Raw genomic sequence first — 13775 nt, forward strand, 5'->3', positions numbered from 1 at the left:
AGAGAGGCTCCAGAGAGAGAAGGCTCACAGACAAGGCTCCAGAGAGGCTCCAGAGAGAGAAGGCTCACAGACAAGGCTCCAGAGAGGCTCCAGAGAGAGAAGGCTCACAGACAAGGCTCCAGAGAGGCTCCAGAGAGAGAAGGCTCACAGACAAGGCTCCAGAGAGGCTCCAGAGAGAGAAGGCTCGCAGACAAGGCTCCAGAGAGAGCAGGCTCGCCCCGCTGCAGGACAGTGCTGACCCTTTTACCCCCGCTCCTAATTTATTACAGACATTCCACGGCCTGCAGTGGCAGGCGACGTTTGTGAAGGAAACGCGCGCTGGTTTATGAAGCTGTGACTTTTTATAGGATGGTAGTGCGGAGTTAAACTGCCGTGAGCCTTTAAGGTCGTCTTCAAAATCTGTGCATCCAGTGACTTATCAAGGTAAATGCTCAAGCTTATTGTAAATAAATGGTACTGATACTGATTCACTGGTACTGATAGTGTCTTTTACGGTAACTATGCCATGAAAGAAGCAAATCAAGTCATCACAAAAAAGAAAAACATTCTTGAAAAAGATCCTTCTGAATCGGTGGTTCCCAAACTGCGCTCCGGGCCTGTGCAGGCTATTGGGAGGGATCATAAGAGGGTGTGAGGTTAAAAATACATTCCAGTTACACCCACAGCCGAACAACACTCTACACCTTTTGCATGCATTGTGTTAACGACTGATTTAATGTCTGTTAATAGCATTCATTTCATATTTGAACACAAGTTAGGCTACATTTTAACTAGGGGTGGGTCACAGGGAATTAATTAGCTCATCAGCGGTCCGTGGGACCCAGGATATTTGGGAACGCTTGAAACATGGAATGAGAATATTTCACCCCCATATTTCACGCCTCGTACAAGTGCTTCAGAACTCAATTATTCACAAATTATCTGCTGAACCCTTTCTGTCTGATTACTTTACAGCTTTTGTCAGTTAATTTAGTTTTCAACATTTAAATGAATCCATTTAAGTATTCCCCTCCCAAGGAGATTGAAGTGCTTCGGCACTTTTGCAAATAGGCTAGCCAGGAGACTGAAAACTCTTTTTGAGTTAAGTTACTTAAATGCTGTAATTGAACTATGCAGCAGAGTTTTGATGTTTAAAACAGCCAAAGTAATGGAAGGGCTTGGTGGTGCATCTGTAATATTTACCAATACGAAAGGCCAGATTGTTTTTTTTTTACTTCGTACATTACAGCAGTGCTTTTTGCTGTGTTGAATGGGAAGACACTATCATATGCAGCTCTGCTTCTCAACCCTGTTCCTTGAGATCTACAATCCTGTAGGTTTTCATTCTAACCCTAATAAAGCACACCCTATTCCACAGCTACGGGTCTCACTGAGCTGCTAATTAGCAGAGTCAGGTGTGCCAAATTACGACTGAAACAGAAACATACAGGATGGCAGATCTCCAGGAACAAGTTATACACTGATATACAATGTATGTGGTGCTTTCTACCAAAACTGACATGATTTCCAGAATGGCTTGCAGGTCATAGGCATTTCTCAGAGTGCTCTGTAGGCTATAAATATTTCTCAGATTGCATTTCAGGCAGCTGTAAACATTTCCCTCTTGGGACACTTAGATCAATTGTCTCTTCAGCTCCTCCTGGGAAAAATGAAGTTACTGTGCTCTGTTCATTCCGAGCTCATTGAATCTCGGAGGCATTTTAAAAATGTGCTTTGGCAATATGATATTCAGCTCATTGGTCTACATCCTGCTCTCTGCGTGAGTCATTGCATGAGCTCATCAGTTCAGGCCAGGAATGGGGCATTGGATCGCTCACTGGAGAATGGCATTTTGATTACGTACAAGTAAAGCAGCAGTGTATTAGTGTACAAAACATCATGGACACCTACACTTTCCATGGCTGCCCGAGTTGGACACCATGGACCCTTCTGGATTTAACTAAAAATGCACTTCAGTGTAGATGATGGGCAGCAGGCTGGTGGAAGAGGGGTTTTAAGCCTCGGGGTCACTGGGGCATGGGGTGTGTTTGTGTGCCCTTCAGAGGTAGATGCACAAGACAAAAAAACGAAAGGGCCTTCGAGTGGGGTGTGGTAGCAGGTGGTTTTTTGTTGAATCCGTACAGAAATAAAACATACTACAACATACAGTAAATATGTGGACTTTATGAAACATTTGATTATACATTTATTTTATTGATGTTACAATATTTATCTAAATGTGGAAACTTTGTAAATTCTCTCATTGCAATATAGTATAGCAAGTATTGCAATATATTGGCAATCTTTTAGATTTAAATGCAGTGTGTGTTTCATTTCCGTACCAGTCAACTGTACTAAGAGGCTCTTTACCTGAAGGTGTACCGTTACACACTACAGGTAATGTACAGAGCAGGGTTACTCACAGCTGGCCCTCGAGGCCAGCAATGCTGCTGGTTTTCTTTTCTACCTGATAATTATTTTTTTTTTTTTTAGGGCTTTTTCAGCTTTATTTGATAGGAAAGAGACAGGAAGAATTAGGAGGAGAGAGAGGGAGAGACGTGCAACAAAGATTGGCGATCGGATTCGAACCGCCGACGTCGCGGCTCGCATTGAGCATGCGGTTAGCGCTCTACAGGCTGCGCCACTAGAGGCCCCCTTCTACCTGATAATTGATTGATTAATGCCACTGATTGGCCATCAATTGAAATCACCTGGTGTCCCAGCTTTAAATCAGTCCTGATTATAGGGGAAGAAGGAGAACCAGCAGCAGTACAGGGCTGGATTTGAGCTTCACAGGTTTGGAGTACAACCAAAGGCAGATGTCCCAGCTAAGGAGTTCTGCAAAGTAAGTACAGACGCAATCCTTGTTAGCGGGGCTGGGTCTAGGCGTAGGCAACGTTGGCAGCCGTCTTGGGGTGTCTCGTGCAGGTGCGGTATGCGTACAGCAGGGCGGGGCGCCATGGTGCACGTTCACCGAAGGCCTCTCATGGCCGCGCTAGGTTCCGTGCGCTAATAACCCCTCTCTCTCTGGTGCTGGCAGCACGCTGCGGAATGACAGGCAGTTTAAAGGGACGTCCACATCCACACGCGACTTGGAGATGAACGTGTGTATATTTAATCACCGGTGGTCTTGGAGATGAATGTGTATATATGTAATCACTGGAGGTCTTACAGCCAAATTACATTTGTTTTCATGCCAGTTTTCAGAAGGTGCCTATGAACCACGTCTTGTCACCAAAACATGGCGGAACTTGAAATTCGATACGTTTCACATATTTAGGTAAAACACTGTACTCATGAAATTGAAAGCTTGTAAAATATGCTTTTGTTCCCTTTGTCAGGCTGCAGTTGAAAGGCTTTTGCTGAATGAACGGGGCCTTTCCAGATTCCACACGCCCATACCTGCTGATAGCTTCTTAAAGTCCAAACAAAGGTGTACAGATAAAATTTCACCTACCAAGATCTTGTTTCTGAGAATAATAGCCTTCCTGCCAGCGAATGGCTCTTTGTTTAGAAGCAGAACTGAGCCCGTGCTGGGCGGGGCCCCTGACGGAACCTCTGATCAACTGTAAACACCGCTGATAACTGAAACTTTGAAATCCCACCGTTTGTTAGTTTTTATTGCCCTGTAGATTTGAGAGGCCCCGGGCGGCGCTCCTGCCAACAGAAACTGGGCCGTGCGACGGGCCGCTGAGATCTGCGTGTTTAGCCCGAGCCATAAATAGTTTGCCTTGGCCTTGTGTCAGAGATCAAAGAACGCCAGGAATCCAGGGCCTTCCTGGGACTGAGCATGTGATGCGTGCATGTTACACTGTTGCCATGGTGAGGATCTCCTGGGTTCCATCTGGGGGCACTCATCTGAAGAATTATATATTTTTTGAAAATACTGAATTGAATTGCTTTTAAGATTATTTGTCTTGCAAATATGGATGTATATAAGCCATGCATCTTTTTCATTTGAGATAAGTAGACACTTTAAAAATGTATAAATATTTATTTTGTATTCACCAGCCCAGCATTTGTCCACATTTATCCAAATTGGAAGTGAGTGACTATTTTGGTTTTCCTTACAGTTGGTTTTAAATATGATACTTTGATAATAGGTGATAAACCTAAGAAGCACACTAACTTCACAGCAACTATTTTTTTTGTGGCAAATGTAACTGTGGTTTTGAAATACAGATTTGTTATATTGTACTGGCTATTCATGATGTGCTAGAGTGTCAATAATTGCACAGGTATTACATCACTGAGGAGAGGAGGTGCCAGTGCAGGTAACATGACCCATTTTAACCTTCCTATGAGGACTGATGCAGGTTAACAGGTTAGATAACTTCATAGCCAGTGTCCAAACACCTCTCTCTCTCTCTCTCTCACTCTCACTCTCTCTCTCACTCTCTCTCTCTTTCACACACTCACTCATACACGCTGAAGTTTGTGTATACAGCTTTGATCAGCCTATCACAGTCACATTCATCATTAATTAATCAAACTGACGTCAAAATCAAGCTGTATACAAAATCCAGATGCTGTGCATACTTTGACATATCTGGCACTGATATAGCCGTGCACCTCTTCTGATTCCCAGTTTTATAAATAGCTCCTGTATATCAGCCCTTAAGTAAATATTTGAGAGAGGAGGCACCTTCCTGTGATGTGGGGTTTATTAAACACGGTCCAGTCTGGGGCCCTGTGCAGGAACACCGCAGTACATTTCCACCGCGCCCGCCTGGCCCTCGGGCTCCATGTCCCGACAAACGCTTAGCAGACTGTGCTGGAGCCCGAGAAGCGCTCTGTATGGGACAGGAGTCAGAGACGTGCTTAATGTGGGACAGGAGTCAGAGACGCGCTCTGTATGGGACAGGAGTCAGAGACACGCTCTGTATGGGACAGGAGTCAGAGACACGCTCTCTGTGGGACAGGAGTCAGAGACGCGCTTAATGTGGGACAGGAGTCAGAGACATGCTTAATGTGGGACAGGAGTCAGAGACGCGCTCTGTATGGGACAGGAGTCAGAGACACGCTCTGTATGGGACAGGAGTCAGAGACACGCTCTGTATGGGACAGGAGTCAGAGACACGCTCTCTGTGGGACAGGAGTCAGAGACGCGCTTAATGTGGGACAGGAGTCAGAGACGCGCTCTGTGTGGGACAGGAGTCAGAGACGCGCTTAATGTGGGACAGGAGTCAGAGACGCGCTTAATGTGGGACAGGAGTCAGAGACGTTCTCTGTGTGGGACAGGAGTCAGAGACGCACTCTGTGTGGGACAGGAGTCAGAGGCACGCTCTGTGTGGGACAAGAGTCAGAGACGCGCTCTGTGTGTGACAGGAGTCAGAGACGCGCTTAATGTGGGACAGGAGTCAGAGATGCACTCTGTGTGGGACAGGAGTCAAAGGCGCACTCTGTGTGGGACAGGAGTCAGAGACACACTCTTTGTGGGACAGGAGCCAGAGACGCGCTTAATGTGGGACAGGAGCCAGAGACGCGCTTAATGTGGGACAGGAGTCAGAGACGCGCTTAATGTGGGACAGGAGTCAGAGACGCGCTTAATGTGGGACAGGAATCAGAGACGCGCTCTGTGTGGGACAGGAGTCAGAGACGCGCTCTGTGTGGGACAGGAGTCAGAGACGCGCTTAATGTGGGACAGGAGTCAGAGACGCGCTCTCTGTGGTACAGGAGTCAGAGACGCGCTTAATGTGGGACAGGAGTCAGAGACGCGCTTAATGTGGGACAGGAGTCAGAGACGCGCTCTGTGTGGGACAGGAGTCAGAGACACGCTCTGTGTGGGACAGGAGTCAGAGACGCGCTCTGTGTGGGACAGGAGTCAGAGACGCGCTTAATGTGGGACAGGAGTCAGAGACGCGCTTAATGTGGGACAGGAGTCAGAGATGGGCTTAATGTGGGACAGGAGTCAGAGACGTGCTTAATGTGGGACAGGAGTCAGAGACGCGCTCTGTGTGGGACAGGTGTCAGAGACGCGCTTAATGTGGGACAGGAGTCAGAGACGCGCTCTGTATGGGACAGGAGTCAGAGACACGCTCTGTATGGGACAGGAGTCAGAGACACGCTCTCTGTGGGACAGGAGTCAGAGACGCGCTTAATGTGGGACAGGAGTCAGAGACGCGCTTAATGTGGGACAGGAGTCAGAGACGCGCTTAATGTGGGACAGGAGCCAGAGACGCGCTTCATGTGGGACAGGAGTCAGAGACGTGCTCTGTGTGGGACAGGAGTCAGAGACGCACTCTGTGTGGGACAGGAGTCAGAGGCGCGCTCTGTGTGGGACAAGAGTCAGAGACGCGCTCTGTGTGTGACAGGAGTCAGAGACGCGCTTAATGTGGGACAGGAGTCAGAGACGCACTCTGTGTGGGACAGGAGTCAAAGGCGCACTCTGTGTGGGACAGGAGTCAGAGACACACTCTTTGTGGGACTGGAGCCAGAGACGCGCTTAATGTGGGACAGGAGCCAGAGACGCGCTTAATGTGGGACAGGAGTCAGAGACGCGCTTAATGTGGGACAGGAGTCAGAGATGCGCTTAATGTGGGACAGGAGTCAGAGACGCGCTTAATTACATTACATTACATTATAGGCATTTAGCTGACGCTCTTATCCAGAGCGACTTACTACAGTGTAACCAAACTCAGGATCAAGTCCACTTAAGTCCATTGAACAAAATGCAGATAAAAAGCCTTTACTATGATAGCATACATTAAGGAGAAACAAGATAGTCTGGGACAGGAGTCAGAGACGGGTCTCTGTGTGGGACAGGAGTCAGAGACGGGTCTCTGTGTGGGACAGGAGTCAGAGACGCGCTCTGTGTGGGACACGAGTCAGAGACGCGCTTAATGTGGGACAGGAGTCAGAGACGCGCTCTGTGTGGTACAGGAGTCAGAGACGCGCTTAATGTGGGACAGGAGTCAGAGACGCGCTCTGTGTGGGACAGGAGTCAGAGACACGCTCTGTGTGGGACAGGAGTCAGAGACGCGCTCTGTGTGGGACAGGAGTCAGAGACGCGCTTAATGTGGGACAGGAGTCAGAGACGTGCTTAATGTGGGACAGGAGTCAGAGACGCGCTCTGTGTGGGACAGGAGTCAGAGATGGGCTTAATGTGGGACAGGAGTCAGAGACGTGCTTAATGTGGGACAGGAGTCAGAGACGCGCTCTGTGTGGGACAGGAGTCAGAGACGCGCTTAATGTGGGACAGGAGTCAGAGACGTGCTTAATGTGGGACAGGAGTCAGAGACGCGCTCTGTGTGGGACAGGAGTCAGAGATGGGCTTAATGTGGGACAGGAGTCAGAGACGTGCTTAATGTGGGACAGGAGTCAGAGACGCGCTCTGTGTGGGACAGGTGTCAGAGACGCGCTTAATGTGGGACAGGAGTCAGAGACGCGCTCTGTGTGGGACAGGAGTCAGAGACGAGCTCTGTGTGGGACAAGAGTCAGAGACGCGCTCTGTGTGTGACAGGAGTCAGAGACGCGCTTAATGTGGGACAGGAGTCAGAGACGCACTCTGTGTGGGACAGGAGTCAAAGGCGCACTCTGTGTGGGACAGGAGTCAGAGACACACTCTTTGTGGGACAAGAGTCAGAGACGCGCTCTGTGTGGGACAGGAGTCAGAGACGCGCTTAATGTGGGACAGGAGTCAGAGACGCGCTTAATGTGGGACAGGAGTCAGAGACGCGCTCTGTGTGGGACAGGAGTCAGAGATGGGCTTAATGTGGGACAGGAGTCAGAGACGTGCTTAATGTGGGACAGGTGTCAGAGACGCGCTTAATGTGGGACAGGAGTCAGAGATGCGCTCTGTGTGGGACAGGAGTCAGAGACGCGCTCTGTGGGACAGAACGGGAACCTTTGGCTCATGCCAGTTTCGGCGTTGTTAAGGGAGACTACGGAGCAGCTGTGGAATGCAGAGCTCTCATATTTTCCAGGTGTATCCTGGGAAACTCTGGAGAGATGTGATCACGGATCACGGATCTCGCACATGAACTGACACCTTTGCATTCTGAAATGTGGACAGGACACTACCCTTAAAGACCAGATACAATTCATCAACCGCATGAAGTCTGAATCTATAACTCTGCACTTCTCAAGAGTTCAGAATGTCAATAAACCTTTAATCAGGACAGTAATTTTCTGAGAATGGCAATTTGAGATTTTTTGCTATGGAGATGATGCCACCTAGAGCTTCCATAGCATACTGGAGTGTTATTGCAGACACCTCCTGTGGACACACAGGAATTTTCACTTTAGTTCTGTTTTGTTTGTGTAGGCAGATACATAGCTGTCGCTATGCAACAACAAAAATAGATTGTGAGGTAATTTAGCTGGCTAGCAGGTCTATTATACATCAAAAGAAACACTCTCCGAAAGGTAGATTTGTGAGGTGCACCAGAAGTTGGGTTTTATCCCTTTTAATGATGTTCAGTCTTTATGTTCAAGTTATAATGAGAGAAGGTCAGTGTGTGAAACACTGTGTGAAACTCAAGTGTTTTTTTGGCAGTTAGCTTCTCAGAGTATACATTTCTACTGCTTTCCACTTAACAGCCCCTTGAACAAGAGAAGAAAAATCAAGAATAGCTTGCTGATTACTGTTTTAAATCATGAAATAACGGTTTGCAGGTGTAATCCAATCATGGTAATATATAATTATGGCAGTTGTACTTACATTTAAATGGTACCTATAATGGATTCCTGTAATTACTGAAACGTAAAAAAAAAATCTTCCCACCAGGATTATAATTTGTCCATTTTTTGTCCAAGTTCATTCAGATCTGCAATTGGACCCTTGGATTTTAGTTTAGAATTTAGCCATACCTGTAAATTCTGTTGTCATTTTCTTTTCACCAAAATAACTGCTGGAAGCATTTTACAAGGCATTATCAAGTCCAGATTTAAGATTTGTTCATCCTTGGAAAGAGAAGAATCTAATATTTGAATCCTGGTGGTAATGGCCTGAAAAACGTCCTGATGCAGGTATGGGCTCCTGATGCGGGTTTGGGTTCCTGACGCAGGTATGGGCTCCTGACGCAGGTATGAGTTCCTGATGCAGGTATGGGTTCCTGACGCGGGTTTGGGTTCCCGATGAGGGTTTGGGTTTCTGACGCAGGTTTGGGTTCCTGACGCAGGTTTGGGTTTCTGACGCAGGTTTTGGCTCCTGTCGCGGGTTTGGGTTCCTGATGCAGGTATGGCTTCCTGATGCAGGTTTGGGTTCCCGATGCAGGTTTGGGTTTCTGACGCAGGTATGGGTTCCTGACGCGGGTTTGGGTTCCGGACCATGAACGCGCCAGTGGCACTACAGGGAGACTCGACTGGCACATTACACACCAGTGCCCCCTGCTGGCTAGTCCAGTACCTGCCAGCCTGTTGATTGTTAAGCTGCACACAGACTCTCTTCCTCCAGCCCTTGTCTGTGCGGCTTGTGGTCATGTGCTCATCCGCGCGGGTTTCAGAATTGAGTGCTGATGGGGGGCTTAAAGTATTTACACTGGGAGTGGGTCATCATTTCGTATAAAGACTGAAACCCTAAAAAGCACAGGGGGGTGAGCCGTGCTGCTGCAGTGTGCGGGACAGCGACTGCCCGCCCTTCTTCCAGTCCCCTGCTTGGCTGCAGGTTCGATCCCCAGCCAAAACACATTCTGCACCGTGATCCATTCCAAATAAAGCAGAGCTATCCTCCTAAGACCCCGCAGTTCATGTCTGTCCCTGCAGGGGGCATGAGTCTCTGCTCGTAATCTCAAGAACCAGATATTCTACTGCGCTGAAACCCACACCACAAGGGACGCTCAATATGAAATGAAATAAGTAATATTTTTAAAAATGTTCTTGCTGCAACAAGTTTTTGTCAGCTGGGACACTTTGTATTTAAATTGTATGACGGGGGCATCGTGTCATACAATTTAAATACTTAAGCTTACTTTCCTGCTGGGTCTCTGGCAGATGTGACAGGAGGACAGACTGTCAGGTCTCTTTAGAAAGAATCTCGGAGGATGAAGAGGAGAGGTAGAGGAGAGCGAGCCGTTGTTTGGCTGTCAGGGCTGCAAGGCGGCTCATCCGGGTGTCAGATTAAACGCACTGTTTAAAACCTCTGCATTAATCTGCATTAATCTGCATTAATCTGGAGCCTTGTATCTTAATAAGGACTGCTCTGCTCGCAGCCCTGCGGTATCTCAGTGTGGTTTCTGCCAATGAAAATTTGTTTTCATCAAGCAGCTGACTCTCATGGCTATGGTTGACCGCTCTTTAAAATACCCACGGGTTTGTGTTTGGATTCCATTACTCATGCAGGTTAATAAATGCTTTCATGTCTGGAAAGCTGTTCTGTTGATGGCAGACATGTACCTGAACCCGTTCAGGGGATGTCCCTATGGATATCTGTAGTAGTGAGGTTTGGTCGGGTTTATTCGGAACAATACAGTTCAACAACCAATCAGAATTCTGTACTTCTGTCGAGCCCAATTTAGTGAAATAACATAAACAATGGTTGGGAAAAAAATTATATATATTCATTGGCTATGACAATGAATATGTGAATAGGCTAACCAAAATCAATAAATTGCATAATATGATGAATAATATTATACCATTCTAATCCGAGGAAACGATAATTCTGCAATGGTGAAACAAAGGTTAACAGTACTAGCATTTAACAAAGGTTCATTCGTGTTGTGAGTTTATGACACGCGACCCTATAATACATGGTTAGTTTGTTTAATCAGACTCTTCACATGATGTTTTAACAATGTAAAACAACAAGTTGCGTGATGTCAGCTCGTCAGCTCGTCCAAGGACCCTGGCAGGTGTGCAGGAACTCAGGAAACCTTTTCTTTGAGGTTGGGGTCAAGGCAGGCTCCAGTCAAGATGACTTCGGTCTGGGCCACAAGGAGGATACGAAGGAACAGTCTGTTGATACTTGTTCCTCAAAACAGCTGTCGATGGGGAATAGACCAGGCTGGCTTATTTTGCGGGTGGTGGAAGGCCATCTCGGGCAGTTCTCGATGATCAGATGAGATGCTTGTTGAGGCACGCAGAGAAGCCTGTCAATTTCCTCAGGGTGCCTGTTCGGGTAGAAAGGGCCTTAACCCTCAGAGAAAAGTTGTAAAGTTTTGGTGAGTTTTTATGCTTACAGAAAAGCATGATGCAAAGGAATCCCATGTGTGACCCCCGTAACGTGCTTGGTGTGTTATGTATTTCCAGGTCAGTGTTGTAAATGAGAATTTGTTCTCAATCACTTTTACCTGGTTAAATAAAGGTTAAATAAATAAATTAATTATTTTGGGCACAAAAACTATTAGCTTTGTGGTATTGGAGTGGGCAATGAAGCATGGATAGATAAAACATTTTGTTTAACCTGTTAAATCAGCCTCCCAATTCCTTCCTAAAAGTGGGTGCTCCTTGCCCCAAGCTGATGCCTAATTGATCAAGCAGAGAGTGTATTGCAGGGTCACCAGAGGAAGGGGACAGGCACGTCATTACTCCTAGGTTAACCAGAAAAAGGTAACGTGAACCTGACTCAGCAGAGGGCCAGTCCCGTGGTCAGGAAGCCAGAGGCCACAAACGCTCCTGTATGTAGTTATATATCGTTACACAGTTCTGTGGCCAAAACCTGACCTTGTCTTTGTTCTCTTCCTCACTGTGACACCCAGCATTGATTTATAGCGTCACGCTATCGTTTCTCCACTCAAACAGCCCACACGGTGAGATTTAAGAGCCTGCTGTAGGCAGGGCTGAGATAGAATTTCTGGGGCATTGTACCTGTATGGTCACGGGTGATAAAAACGTCCAGTGTTAAATCCCTACAGCTGCTACATGGCAGCCATTCATCAGATATCACATGTCAGCTATCTTAAAGGGACAATGCCTTGTGCATTTGAGGTGCAATTGCAGTGTTCCGATCCTGTCACTGCAATAGCTGAATTCCTGATGTTTTAAGAAAATTTGCTACAGCATTTATTAAGAATTCTCAAACACGTGGTTAATCAATCGGCCATTAGAGAGGGAGTTTTGGGACACAATGTGACACATCCTGTAAGGAGGACATTCTATTCATTAATGTGCACGATATGTAAGATTAAATCTCAAATGAAAATTAACAAACATGGGAAAAAACATGAGATTCCATTCAGTGAGTGCACACAGCCCCATACTTTTAATTACACCCACACAACCCTGCAAATTGAATTGCGACCACATACCCCGGCCTGGCTCGGCTCAATTAGAGCAGACCTGGTCATTCTGCGCTCGTGCCGCAGGGCGAGCTTCACATTCCCGTGGTGTGTAAACTCTTTCCGGCCTTGTGAGGACGTGTGAGTGAAATACTGAGCGCTGCAGCAGAATTGAAGGATTCTGCACGCATGCGCTGCCTCAGACGAGACCCTGGCACTGTCTCTGCACGCATGCGCTGCCTCAGACCAGACCCTGGCACTGTCTCTGCACGCATGCGCTGCCTCAGACGAGACCCTGACCCTGGCACTGTCTCTGCACGCATGCGCTGCCTCAGACGAGACCCTGACACTGTCTCTGCACGCATGCGCTGCCTCAGACGAGACCCTGACCCTGGCACTGTCTCTGCACGCATGCGCTGCCTCAGACAAGACCCTGGCACTGTCTCTGCATGCATGCGCTGCCTCAGACGAGACCCTGGCACTGTCTCTGCACGCATGCGCTGCCTCAGACCAGACCCTGACCCTGGCGCTGTCTCTGCACGCATGCGCTGCCTCAAACCAGACCCTGGCGCTGTCTCTGCACGCATGCGCTGCCTCAGACCAGACCCTGGCACTGTCTCTGCACGCATGCGCTGCCTCAGACCAGACCCTGACCCTGGCACTGTCTCTGCACGCATGCGCTGCCTCAGACCAGACCCTGGCACTGTCTCTGCACGCATGCGCTGCCTCAGACGAGACCCTGGCACTGTCTCTGCAGGCATGCGCTGCCTCAGACAAGACCCTGGCACTGTCTCTGCACGCATGCGCTGCCTCAGACCAGACCCTGACCCTGGCACTGTCTCTGCACGCATGCGCTGCCTCAGACAAGACCCTGGCACTGTCTCTGCATGCATGCGCTGCCTCAGACGAGACCCTGGCACTGTCTCTGCACGCATGCGCTGCCTCAGACCAGACCCTGACCCTGGCGCTGTCTCTGCACGCATGCGCTGCCTCAAACCAGACCCTGGCGCTGTCTCTGCACGCATGCGCTGCCTCAGACCAGACCCTGGCACTGTCTCTGCACGCATGCGCTGCCTCAGACCAGACCCTGGCCCTGTCTCTGCCGGAACGCCACAAAAATGCCATTTTCTGCACTTCTCAGACTGGCCTGTGGGGGGAGCTCTTGCTCTGTTTCAAGGCTCCCACTGTGCTGACTACGGGAGGCCAGCTACCTGGGGAGCTAATGCTCTGTGACAGGTGTAAAATCAAACAAAATTGGGCGTGAAATGTTTTGTCAGATATTTGGTCAAATTGGTTTCTACATAATTACATAATGGAGAGAAAGGAGAAGATACAAGTTTATGCAGCATATCATTTAATCTCTTTTAGCAAAAAAAAAGTGTGTGGGAGACTGTATGAAAGTGTGTGTGTGTGTGTGAGATTGTCTGAGTGTGTTTGAGCGTGTGCGAGTGTGTGAAAGTGTGTGTGAGTGTGTTTGAGTGTGTCTGAGTGTGTTTGAGAGCATGTGTGTGTGAGTGTGTTTGAGTGTGCCTGAGTGTGTTTGAGCCTGTGAGAGTGTGTGAGTGTGTCTGAGTGTGTTTGAGCGTGTGAGAGTGTGTGAAAGTGTGTCTGAGTGTGTCTGAGTGTGTTTGAGCGTGT

The 13775-nt window shown here is 48.1% G+C and overlaps 1 long non-coding RNA gene across 1 annotated transcript; it reads left to right on the plus strand.

The window, feature by feature from the left end:
• The first annotated feature begins 2655 nt into the window (after positions 1-2655).
• Positions 2656-4189, plus strand: LOC118212189. The gene is made up of 3 exons (XR_004762183.1): positions 2656-2824; positions 3020-3083; positions 3321-4189. It is a non-coding gene; the product is annotated as an uncharacterized LOC118212189 (long non-coding RNA).
• Positions 4190-13775: the final 9586 nt, after the last annotated feature.

Source organism: Anguilla anguilla, chromosome 14, assembly GCF_013347855.1.
Source record: "Anguilla anguilla isolate fAngAng1 chromosome 14, fAngAng1.pri, whole genome shotgun sequence".
NCBI lineage: Eukaryota > Metazoa > Chordata > Actinopteri > Anguilliformes > Anguillidae > Anguilla > Anguilla anguilla.